We start from the raw sequence: 13478 nt of genomic DNA, 5'->3' as shown, positions 1-13478 counted from the left end.
TTGTCCCATTTGCCTGCTGGAGCTCACCACATGCTGCTACCTATGCACTTGAAGTAGTTCTTTACTACATGTTTCACATGTGTAGATTTTGATAGGGATATCTGTGCTAATAATTGAGAGAAATTAAGTTCCTTGAAGGCTAAGTGGAGGTAAGGTTTGTTGCTGAGCCTCCGTTTGTCCAGTTGTATGTACCATTATACATAACTAGAGCTGCATGGAGAAAAACAGTGATCACTCAATTTGTTAAAAATATTGTTTCATTCAAGTCTAGACTTATGGGCTTTTGGCTTAAAATGCTAAACAGACTACAGAAGTGAAGTGTTGCATGCAGATCTGCAAAATGAAAAGCTGAAATGTTGATTTTCATTTTCTTTGCCTTTTTACAGAGATACAAAAAATTATGTATTTGTTTCAAATATAGTGTTATGTCACACCAACATAACAATTTTGGAAACTCATTCCTAGGATTACTCAAATCAAAAGGCATCATTCTGAATGCCTAAGAAAAAGATAAATACCAATATTTCTGATAAACTAGTATATCTGCCTTTTAAACATCACTTGCATATGGTTTGTTATGTTTGGAGTGGTGAATAAATGGGAATAAGACAACTAAGAAGTAGGTTTTAAGAGAGGATGCACATGAGCATATCATGGTTTTTATACAGGCATTTGAAGAAGCTGTTGAAACAGAAGCTGACATCACTTAAAATGATAGTTTGCATTGATCTGTTGTATATTTGCAAAAGTTTTAGCTTCCTGTATGTATATTTTTATAATATAGAAAGCAAGAACATTCTGGAACATAATAGAGTATGTACCACTTCACAAATCAGAGCTCTTTACCCAGGTTAACATTAACTGCTTTTGAATATTCCCAGAAAATACATAGTGCATTCCATATGGAAATTCTTTTATAAATCTTCCATGTAAATGTCGTGTTAGTTTGATCTCTTTCATGCATGTTGTTGCTGAAAGTACAACTGATGCTTAGCCATGTTTTTTGGGTTTATTTTCACCTTCCAATATAAGAACAGAATCAGTTACATTTTAAAATATCTTTTACTGTTTCCACTCAATTTCTTCCTGATATGATTTCCTCAGTAGCTCAAGAAAGGAGCTGGTAGATGAATGTGTAGAAGTTTCTGCATGTTTCTTTTGCAGTACATTAAGCCTCAAGCAGTAGATACACCACTTTCTGTTGTGCCCTGTGATGGAAAAGGGCTGGAACTTGTGGTCAGGAAGTCTTCCAGCAGGTTGCTGAAGTGTGGAGATTTGTAGTGTAAACCATCCCATTGCTGCATGGCCTAAAGGCCTCTCTTGCATCTATAGGCTTCTGCTCAAGATTCAGCTGTGAGTTAGTCAATAATTTCTAGCAGCTAAAAATTCCTAGCTACAAAAGCAAAACCTCACAGTATCCAGAACCATCACAAAAAACCCTTTTCTTTTGTAAATAAAAAAATTGAATTTGAGTGTGTTGACTACTCAGAATAATAAAAAATCATGATGAGATTTTAGTCACATTGGCACGTTTAGGTAGAACAGGATAATGTAGTTTCATCTCCATATCTCTACTGCCAGTTAAATTGGGGTTTTTTTCTTGTTTGGCAAAATATTTGTGTCAAATGATAAAGGAAAAAGTAAATCCTATAAAGCACTTGTTAGTGAACAGAATGCGTGTTGTCAGCTAGAATCGTAAATTATTTCATCCCTCAATAGGCAAGCCTCCAGAAAGTCTGCACCAAAGTATTTACAGATATTTTCTGATGCCTTTTAACTTGTTTTGGCTTGCAAAGTAGGCCTCATCCTACAAGGCTGCTGGATTGCTTGAGTAATTTGAAATAGATGAAAGATCAGTAGATGTTAAAAAAGCAGGAATATTGATAGTTACATTGTCTACTACATGACTCCTTTCACCCTTATACATTTTTTTTTTTAAATAAGCAAGTGGAGGGCTGCCAGCTCACTTATCATCCATCCTTCCTAGCTTCAGGCTGAATGAGAAAAGGTTACACCTGTCAACTGGAAGATATACCCTGGAGAGAATGATTTTCAAACCATTCATGTCACTTTAAGACATGTAATTACACCAAAACCTCTAAACTCTAAAAATTGAAACCTGAAACTCAAAATTTTAAAATAATAACAGATACAAGTCCTTTAAAGCATTTAATTATTCTGTGTGAACTTGTCCTGAGACTAATGTCCCTTTCATTGACTGATAAAACCTTTGGTTTGCTTTTTTTCCATTGGCATGTAGATTACACTGTATACTCAAAGAAATTATTTTTATTCAGTGAGTGTAGATTCACAGGGATTTGTATTATCATCTTATTTTCTGTTAGATAGACAGCTTCAGGAATTGACTGATTTAAAAGTAAAGAACAGGAAATCTGAAATTTTTACAAAAAAATAACTGACACATATGGGGTGTCGGTTGATGGTGTCTTTTTTTAACCTGTCAGACCTTCCATCTCTTTTAGTTTCTGCCAACAACCAGAATACAATAAGGCAGTGACGGCAAGGTCCTTAGATTAACCAGTGAGGTGATAGGCACAGCATGGATAGGAAACTTCCCAGCACTAGATACTGAATGTGACATTCTTTGGTAACTTGTTGCAAATGCAAAGCTACTTCATACTTAACATTTTGGTTTCATTGTTTACTTGCTTTAGCATTGCCTGTGTTAAACTTTATAACCAACTCCGGAAGTGGGTTACTAGCTAATTTTTCACTAATCATTAGAAATAGAAAGTTATTTTTGTTAAGGACTTAGCTGTCTTTTGCATCTTTTTCTTTTCCTGATCTTTGTTCTACCTTCATTTGACACAGATATGCATTCAAGCTAATTAATGAAATTTGCTTTGACTCAACATGAAAAGGAGGGCAAAAATAAGGGCAGGAAGATTAAAATAGTATCACATGTTCTCTAGCTCTTATGTTTAAAAGCCTATTTTTAAACAACAACAAAAAAAGCAATAAGAATGAATAGGTGGGTTCCCTGGACCATGTTGTTTCCATATCACTATAGAAGATTGTCTTTGCACATCTCAGATACAGACCCTCAATTTGGCAAAGAGACAGTAGGCCTCAAGTTTCCTAGCCATGCATCACCACCCCTCTGACACTCAGTAGAAGTATGCTGTATGAAGCAAGTTTTTGTTTACCCCTAGCAATGTAGGGTTTATTTCTTTCTGTTGTTTCAAGGGTATAGGGAACCCTCAATGAGCCTCAAAAGTATCTTGTTTTACTGTTTGTGTTTGTATGTTTGGTATTTCAGCATATTTACATTCTGAAAAGATGAAGCAGAAATCTGTAGAGTGTGGAAGGGACAGAGTTAAATAAAATGCTATTGACGTGTAACATGTAGATTAGAAGTATTGCTTGGATCTCAAAGGAAATCTACAGCTAAACCAGAAAGTCAACCCAAATTTCCTTTTATATAGCTAAGTGCCTCATATGCAAGGCTAGCTTTATGCTTTAATTATTGTCCACTGAATGCTTGGTGTCTATTATTTCAGTAATCCCTCATAAATTAATGCTCAAATACTTTCTGTATTAAAAGACCTTATAGCTAAACAATTGATATATACTGTTCAAGAACTATGACGAGAACATTAGGGTGGCTGTCAGCACATCAAGTCCCTTCTTCTAGAGATGCAAATATGCTGAAGTGTGACTACATCCATATAGAGAGAATCACATTTTCACATTGGTAGCTCAGCTAGTGGTGTTGGTACAACTGCACTGGCCACTTGAACTGTGGCTTTGGATATGATCTTGCAAACTGCACTCTGTTTGCAGCCTTGTGGGTATTGTCCAAGATCTGTCCTGTAGCTAAGCCAACTCTGTAGAAGAAAGACAAAATCAGTATATATGTACAACATACGTATACACATACATAGGACATTTAAATAATGCAAAAATATATATGTGTTCATATTTACATATATGTATAAGTATTCCATTACAGCCATCAATAAGAAAGCATTTAAGTTTACTTGGCCTTGCTTTTTAAGCAAGTCTACATGAGAAGCCTAACTGTAAAATAAAATCAGGAAGATCCACGCTTTGTAGTCCAAAGCTAATTTTTTGAGAAAATAGCTTTTCTGGAAGCTAGTAAACATGTATCACAGAGACAAAATGAAGAAAAAACACCCTCCCAGAAATATTTTGTAAGTACTTATCTCATGAAGGATGTACTGTAACATATCCAAAAAATAATGAAAAAAAGAAGTAGGCTTCCTAGAAATGTATTCATACTTGGCATAACCAATTCTAGCTTAAGACATGTTTTCACATACTGCCAAAACAATTTTCTAATATCTAAGTCGATGAGTGACCGAAAAGGCAAATGAAAAGAAAGTCATTTCAAGAAAAATGACCTAATGAAATAATTTCTAAATGTTGAAAATCCTGAACAGAAATGTGTTGTCTCAGCTAAAAATATATCTGAGGAATTAAAAAAATGCTTATTTATATATCTTTTCAGTACATGCCAAGGAAGTAAGCTCTTACTTCTCTAGTTAAATGTATGGATGCTTCTCTTACCACACGAGTTGCCTCTGACCAGTGAACAAGGCTGCCAGAGTTTCCCAGGATAAATTATCAGGACTTTTTCCAGTGCCATTCTTTCCCTTTTTAGCATTTTTTAGTCAGATTTTTGACATTTTGGGCATTTGTCATAGCAATCCCTAATGTAGGCCACTGATTTCTATGGTGTCAAGATATCACTCGGTAAATTTAGTTACATAGATTTCAACTGTGTTGGAAACTAGTGGTATCAGCAAAAAAGGCTTAATTTCATATTGTCAGTCCCACAAATTGCTTCTCTGAAATCCAAATCATTTGGAACATTATTAAGAAAAGCACCACAGCAATTTGGCCTGCAGTTCATAAGTCACAAACACAGGAAATTTTATGAGTTTCATATACTGGCAAGCATGATGTTCCTGACGTTCATTGCACCCTTCTGCTACCACAGATTTTCATTATAAAAAATCAACTAGAATAGCCAGAATTCTCATGGTCTTCATTTTTTTTGTTTTTTGCGCAAACACATAAAGACAGTAAACTACAAATACATTATTTAGGCAGTGCGAGTTCAGGTGGAAAAGTGTATTTAATAAATGGTTTTCCTCATATAGTCTCTGACATAATTTACGGATTTCTATTTAGTATTATCTTTATAGAACTGTGTCTAGAACTGGTATTAGAGAAAGCTCTAGAGATATCAAAGCTGGAACAACAGAGAACTTGATAATCACATTAGAGAAATGTTGTTAGGAGAGTTTAGTAAGATGATAAGAATAATGCTACTGTAGAAGCTAATACATGCTCTCAACATATAAAGGAATTACACTGTTTAAAGGTAAAAAAAATTGGAAATGTATAAATTTAGATATTTTGATTTTTCATGCCATCTACAATCTCTTTCAGAGCTTTGAAAGAATAATTAAAACTTCCAATAAGCAACTGAGAATTCTTGTTTGCTTGTTGGCAAACAAATTATTTACAGACTGAAACAGTAGGATGAGGCAATCACACATAAATAAATATTCTGGAGATTTTGAGGCAAAAAACCAAGAAGAATGACAAAGAAGTGTGGTGGTGGATTTGTTAATATTCTGGTTTTAGATTTGGTTTTAGTTTTTACAGAGAAAGGTATCTCAACAGTGCTGTATCACAGAAAACAAAAATGCTAAAATTAACTTATATAGCTAAAATGTTGATGGAGAAATAAAATACTTGGTAAAAACATTGGTTTTGCATTCAGCAGAATTGCTTTAGCCATAAAACATGCAATTTTATCAGAAATGTTCTGGCTTCTGACCAAAGCTGTGTGTCTTCTGAAATCCTTTACTTAACCTTAAAAAAAATACATCAAGGGTAATTATGAGGATTTCTTGGACAATAGCAACAAGACAAAAAAAAAAAAAAACTCTACGAAAAACATTCCCTTCCCTTTCTTTCCCTTCTCTTTCTTTCCCTTCTTTCCCTTCTTTCTTCTATTGAAGAAATTAGCATAGTAATGGATCTTATCTGAAAGGAGTAAAAACCCTAAAGTAATTTAGTTAAAACTTTCTATATCTGAATCTAAATATTTCTGTATCTTTCAGGTGTAACTGAGTAACTGAAACAGATGTCGTAACTATTTAAACAGTATCTAGAAAATATGTGCACTATGTTTAGGAGGATTTATTACTCTGTAGTTGGGTTTTTTTTTTCCTTAGGAACATTGGTTATACTCTTAAATATGTGAGTACAACTAATAGCTTGGCATGTGCTCTGACTGCCAGTGTACTGATTACAGGTGACAACATATGTCCAAATTATGCTGTCTGTGCTAAAATGTCTCAAATAATGGAGATTTTAATTAGGCTAGTGTTTTATCATACTCTCTAAATTATGTGGAAATTATTACATATAGCTTAGTATGATTCAAGTAAATCTGTCTTTCTCAATTGAATGTGACATGCATTTCCTAATTGTTTTCTCCTTTTTCTTGAGAAAAGGCACTAGACCTATCACAGAAACTAGCATTTAAAGTATCTTTTTCTGTGATCATTGGCAGTCACCACTGCAATCGTCAGTTCAAAGTTAATAGATGTCTTCTATATAATTTGCCTGATGTCTTCCTATCATGCCACTGTAGAATCAAACTGCATTTATTATTCTTTTAAATACTGTAAGTTGAACGTGAGTATCTCTGTATCTGAGTATCTTTAAAATAAAATTTATTGCTTAATCAACTAAGTTTAGATAAATGCCACCTCCTATCATTTTCCTGTTTTGTACCAAACTTGTAAATCACTGTTCAGTTTATGCTAACCAATGTACATGTATCTGTCCCATAGGTCTGAGATGAAAGGGTCGTTTCCATTAGTAGCCTTTTCCCTTAATATTTTCCGTGCACAGCATTCTTCGTAGCACTCTGTGTAGCAAGACTATGGTCACAGCCATGATAGAGAAAAGGGTGTCATGGTAGATTGGACTGGACTCACTTGAAGTTTTTTAAGAAAGCTCTGACAAACAGAAGGAAACAGAAGGGAGTAGGTGTTTTTCAGGTCATACTGGCATAGAAGTAAAATATTATTTTTTGTTATAGAAGTCTAGTTATCTAGTTCGGAATGGGGAAATCAATTATATTGGTTTCTCTAAGTCTGTGGTTTTTGGAACTAAATGTTTGTGCTGTGGAAGGAAGAGAATGACATAATGATGTTGCGAAAGTAGGGAAATGGAGGAGGAGAAGGAGTGTGAGTGAACAAAACCATCTCCTGTAAATTGTACTCTAGCTCCGCAGTAACGTCAGTTTTTTCACTGTGAGGAAATCAACAAGGTATGGTGTAATGAAGGAATTTTTAATTATGAATTAAATGTAGTGATCTGAGTGTAAAGCCTGGCTGTAGAAATAGTAGAAACTGTAGAATGAAGAACTAGACAGTTTAGAATAGGAATCTGTAATTAGTAGACACTTTTTTTCCCAGTGACTGGCCTGTTTTCTCTATGTGCCTCACTTCTTCATGTGTACAATAATGATTTGTAATTATGGGTCTGGGTTTTTTTAGAGGTCGCAAGAGGAACTTCCTCTTCTGTTCTTAATGCAGGCGTTGCCACCTTCTGAATTTTTCACTGAGCAAGCTTAACCATAGTCTTCTAATTTGAACAAATTCTTTGTTAATAGGGACAGGTACATCACATTTTTCACAGTGATGTATTTTGTGCTTTTTAGCAGAGGTATTATAAAGAAAGAAAAGGCAAGCTCTTCTTCTTTGGTAGAATTTTTATGAAACGAAGGTGGGTGTCATGTGGTTGTATGACTGGGAATGAATCAAATGGTGCGGGTTGACAACTGAATTAGAGAGATGCTAGAGGAACCTGCGTATGCCTGTTACATGACTTACTGGTTTCGTGGGCATGATATTGAATATGTTTATGAATCACAACGCAGAGGAAAAGAAAAAAAAGATATTGCTTTTCATGCCTTCAGCTGCTCAGCATTGTATTGTACTGTATTCAGAATAAGTTTGAGGAACAACTTTTATGATAGAGAACAAATAATATTTGTAGTATTTCTTTTTAGATTATTAGTATTATTATTATTACTTTTACATACATACATACATTCATCCTATTTCATGAGCATTAAGCTGAGTTAAAGGGCAATACCATATTTTTTTGTGTGATTTTTATGAGATATTAACATACACAAATCATTAGCCCAAATGTAATTGAAGCCAGAAAATGTGACAGCTGAAGAAAGGTTGTGTGTTTCTAGTAATATGAAGACTGTCCTCAGTTAAAAAATAAGCCGCTAACAGATGCTTAGGAAACTCATATTTTCAATTAATTATGTGAACCAAACCCTACAGAGTTGATTAGGAAAAAAAATTGCCTTCCAGGCCAATTTTATCATAAATTTATTATACCGTGTTTGCTAGACTGTTGGTTTACATTAGTCCACTGTTACAATCCTGAATGTTAATTAAGTTTCTCTGAATAATTGATATTTAGTTTCAGTTGCGAGGGGAGAAAAAAAAATAAAAAGGGTTCACAGCACACCAATTTCAATTTTTTTTTGCCTGCCAAAGTGAAGTTCTGTCCTATCTCTTGACTATCAGATTGAAGGATTATGAAGTAAGAGGAAATGTGAATGAAGGGCTAGATTCATAAAACTAGTGGTAAAGAAGTAATTTTCCTCCCCCTTGCAGTATGTAGCTCTGGGTGTAAATCACCAACCCTGGAAGAGGAAGTTCTCATTCTTTTCCTCAGGATGTGTGAATTTGATCATTTAACCCAAGTTAGTGGCCTAGTTACTAACAGGTAAGTATCCCAATGTGTTTCTTTTTGATGGTGCTTTATCTTGTCTAGTAAATAAAGAAAATTCAGTGAGTCAGTGACCTCAGCAGTAGATTGGAGTATTATTCTCTTTCACTAACTCTAGGACTATTTTAGTATTTTATACATTTTAAGGCAATTTCACAAAAAGGAACATGAAAGACCCAAATCAAAATTTTATATAGCATTTTACTGATTAGGAAACTCAGTTGTCAGGTGATAAACTTCTGCTGAATTCACTTTCTCTTTAATTTGAGAACAGGTACTAGAATCCAGATTCTCAGATTAAATTAGACTTAAACTTTTAGAGGTTTTTTCAAATGCTTAATGTATAGATCTTTATTTTTAAGATCTCAGGAGTTCTTGTGCCCTAAGGCATACTGTTAAGCTGAATTGTTATGTTAGGTAGGTTAAGAAGGGTAATCTTCTTCAAAAGAATAATTAAAAAAAAAAATATATATCACAGAATCACAGAATCACAGAATGTTAGGGATTGGAAGGGACCTCGAAAGATCATCTAGTCCAATCCCCCTGCCAGGGCAGGAACACCTAGGTGAGGTTACACAGGAAGGCGTCCAGACGGGTTTTGAATGTCTCCAGAGAAGGAGAATCCACAACCTCCCTGGGCAGCCTGTTCCAGTGTTCCGTCACCCTCACTGAGAAGAAGTTTCTTCTCATATTTAAGTGGAACCTCTTGTGTTCCAGCTTGAACCCATTACCCCTTGTCTTACCATTGGTTGTCACTGAGAAGAGCCTGGCTCCATCTTCATGACACCCACCCTTATATATTTATAAACATTGATGAGGTCACCCCTCAGTCTCCTCTTCTCCAAGCTAAAGAGACCCAGCTCGCTCAGCCTTTCCTCATAAGGGAGATGCTCCACGCCCTTCATCATCTTTGTGACCCTGCGCTGGACTTTCTCCAGCAGTTCCCTGTCCTTCTTGAACTGAGGGGCCCAGAACTGGACACAATATTCCAGATGAGGTCTCACCAGGGCAGAGTAGAAGGGAAGGAGAACCTCTCTCGACCTACTAACCACCCCCCTTCTAATACACCCCAGGATGCCATTGGCCTTCTTGGCCACAAGGGCACAGTGCTGGCTCATGGTCATTCTGCTGTCCACCAGGACCCCCAGGTCCCTTTCCCCTACACTGCTCTCTAATAGGTCATTCCCCAACCTATACTGGAACCTGGGGTTGTTCCTGCCCGGATGCAAGATTCTACATTTTCCCTTGTTATATTTCATTAAATTTTTCCCCGCCCAACTCTGCAGCCTGTCCAGATCTCGCTGGATGGCAGCACAGCCCTCTGGCGTGTCAGCCACTCCTGCCAGCTTGGTGTCATCAGCAAACTTGCTGATAGTACACTCAATTCCCTCATCCAAGTCATTGATTAATATATTGAATAGTATTGGTCCCAGAACTGACCCTTGAGGCACTCCACTAGATACAGGCCTCCAACCAGACTCTGCCCCATTGACCACGACTCTCTGGCTTCTCTCCTTCAGCCAGTTTGCAGTCCACCTCACTACCCGATCATCCAGTCCACACTTCCTCAGTTTTGCCGTGAGGATGCTGTGGGAGACGGTGTCAAATGCTTTGCTGAAGTCAAGGTAGACCACATCCACTGCTCTGCCATCGTCAATCCACCTTGTTACGTCTTCATAAAAGGCTATGAGGTTGGTCAAAAACGACTTCCCCTTGGTGAAGCCATGCTGACTGTTCGTGATGACCCTCTTGTCCTTGATATGTCTTAAGATGGCACCAAGGATAAGGTGTTCCATCACTTTCCCAGGGATGGAGGTGAGGCTGACCAGTCTATAGTTGCCCAGGTCCTCCTTCTTGCCCTTTTTGAAGACCGGAGTGACATTTGCTTTCCTCCAGTCCTCAGGCACCTCTCCCGTTTCCCAAGACTTGGCAAAGATGATGGAGAGCGGTCCAGCAATGACTTCAGCCAGCTCCCTCAGCACCCGCGGGTGCATCCCATCTGGACCCACGGATTTATGGATGTCCAGATTGCTTAACTGGTCCCTACCCCAGTCCTCATCAACTGAGGCAAACTCCTCCGTTGCCCTGCCTTCCTCTGGGGCCTCAGGGGTACGGGACTCCTCAGGACAGCCTCCGGCAGAGTAGACAGAGACAAAGAAGGCATTCAGCAACTCTGCCTTCTCTGTGTCTTCTGTCACCAGGGCACGCACCCCATTCATCAGTGAGCCTACATGCCCTCTGGTGTTAGTTTTATCTGCCATGTATTTGAAGAAGCTCTTTCTGTTGTCCTTGACCCCTCTCACCAGGTTTAACTCTAAGGAGGCCTTAGCTTTCCTAGTTGCCTCCCTACATCCTCTGACAACAGCCTTATATTCTTCCCGAGTGGCCAGCCCCTCCTTCCATGATTTATAAACCCTCCTCTTCCACTTGAGTTTGCCCAGCAGTTCCCTGTTTAACCACGCAGGCCCCTGGCTCCCTTCCTTGACTTCCTGTGCGTCGGGATGCACTGATCTTGAGCTTGGTAGAAGCAGTCCCTGAATGTTAACCAACTATCTTGGGCCCCTTTACCTTCAAGCAGCCTTGCCCACGGGATTTCCTCCAGCAATTGTTTGAAAAGGCCAAAGTCGGCCCTGCTGAAGTCCAGGGTTGCAATTCTGCTTGATATTCTGCTCCCACCACAGGAGATTCTGAACTCCATCATCTCATGGTCACTGCAACCAAGGCAGCCCCCCACCTTTACTGCTTCAACCAGACCCTCCTTGTTAGCGAGGATGAGATCCAGCAGCGCATCTCTCCTAGTCAGCTCCTCCACCATTTGTATCAGAAAGTTATCGTCAATGCACTGGAGGAACCTCCTAGACTGAGGCTGGCTGGCTGAGTAGTCCTTCCAGCAAACATCAGGGTAGTTAAAATCCCCCATAACAACCAGAGCCCGTGACTGTGAGGCCACGCTCAGCTGCCCGTAGAAGGCCTCATCAACATCCTCGCTCTGATCTGGTGGCCTGTAATACACAGTGTCACAGACACAACAGTGTCACCCCTGCCAGCCTGCCCCTTAATTCTCACCCACAGACTCTCAACTTGCTCCTCAACCGCACCCGGACAGTACTCTATACATCGTAGTTGCTCTCTCACGTAAAGAGCAACTCCACCACCACGCTTGGCTGGCCTGTCTTTCCTGAAAAGGACATAGCCATCCATGACCACATTCCAGTCATGTGAGCTGTCCCACCATGTCTCTGTTAATGCCACCATACATATATATATATATATATATATATAAAAGCCATAATTTCACCATCCTTGTACACTCTGAGGCCTAGGATAGTAATGATTGGTTTCTCAAGTGGTGTAATATAATGTGATTCCAAAGACACCATTGAAGTTTAACCCATTTACCCCATCAGAGAACCAAGCCTTGTATCAATAATAAAATATAGCTATAAAAGGTCAAATTTCAAAATATTGTAATTCTTTGAACTCTTGCTTACATGAAAAATTGAACGATCATTCAAAATTCTGTTTTGTTTACTATTCACTTTGTCTATTTAAAGTAACATTTAAATAATTTTGTCCTTGTCTTCTTTTCTCTTTAACAGCACCTTCAGGCTTAAAGGAATATCTGTATCCGGAGGCACGTCAGTTAATTTCTTGCATATCAGATTCGTCATTGTGACTTCTTGCAGACCAGATCTGAGAAGTAACCAGGAATCTGACCCTCCATGGAGAATGGAAAAGCCCTTCAAGTCAGAGCACAACTGATCGCGAGTGTAATCTGCATTGAATAATCTTTCTCAGATCTGAAAGCTACAAGCTGAGTCCTGGCAAAAGCCACAGCCTTAAATTCCATGTAGTAGGAAAGAAGCATAAAGAGGACTAGATGTCTTGCCCCATTGCAGAAACTGCTCTCTCCAAGCCTGACACTTGAGTTTTGTGCTGAGCAACCAGAGTAACAAACAATCAGTTTTTCATGGGTCCAGCCAGCATCCAGGAATATTTCAATATGTAGCCAAAAGGAGAAATGAAGCACTTAGGTGACAGCAGAAAATGAATGCATTTACTGTAACAGAGGAATGTTTCTATCTGTGAGGAAAGAAGACCTCTGTCATCCCTTGTACATATTCAAAGCCATACAGGAACAGGGTGTCAGTGATTTTAAATTGCTTAAAAGGATGCTGTCTCCTGTCCTCCACCCAACTTTGAAGAAGTTCAGCTGTTAGAGATTGCATCTTGATGCACTTCTGGTATTTGCACTGTCACTTCCATTCAGGGTAATGATGTGCGTCACCATTTGCACAGATGTCCCCAAGAGATTTTTGACTGTAACAAGCTATATTTTGTCGGGGCTCCAAAAGGAATTAAAAAGTTAGAACTGAAGAAAAAACATTTACATTCTCTTTCACTATGGGGATCTCTTCACAGAAAGGACTATGGTCCTTTCTTAGGTTTGAATAAATACATATACATACATATATATATATGTATATATATGAAAAAGCATCAACATGAGAAGGTGTATTTAAAAAGGGGATATAATCTTTTTAATAGCATCCATTTTTTATCATATTAGCAGCCAAGAAATTTAGTCTATTGAATTATACATCCAAAATGTTCCTATTGAACATTGACATTATAGTCCCAGTTGCTGTTAA

The 13478-nt window shown here is 38.0% G+C and overlaps 1 protein-coding gene across 1 annotated transcript in view; it reads left to right on the top strand.

Annotated features, from left to right (window-relative positions):
• The window catches only part of PRR16 (proline rich 16), a 161713-nt gene extending 148822 nt beyond the window's left edge, over nt 1–12891 (top strand). The window contains exon 3 of the mRNA XM_065657342.1: nt 12426–12891. The gene's annotated coding sequence lies outside the window, so the exon portion shown is untranslated. The remainder of the gene's footprint in view (nt 1–12425) is intronic.
• Nucleotides 12892–13478: the final 587 nt, after the last annotated feature.

This window comes from Caloenas nicobarica, chromosome Z, assembly GCF_036013445.1.
Source record: "Caloenas nicobarica isolate bCalNic1 chromosome Z, bCalNic1.hap1, whole genome shotgun sequence".
Classification (NCBI taxonomy): domain Eukaryota; kingdom Metazoa; phylum Chordata; class Aves; order Columbiformes; family Columbidae; genus Caloenas; species Caloenas nicobarica.
Note: the sequence above shows the minus strand (reverse complement) of the source record. Positions and strands in the feature narration are given on the sequence as shown.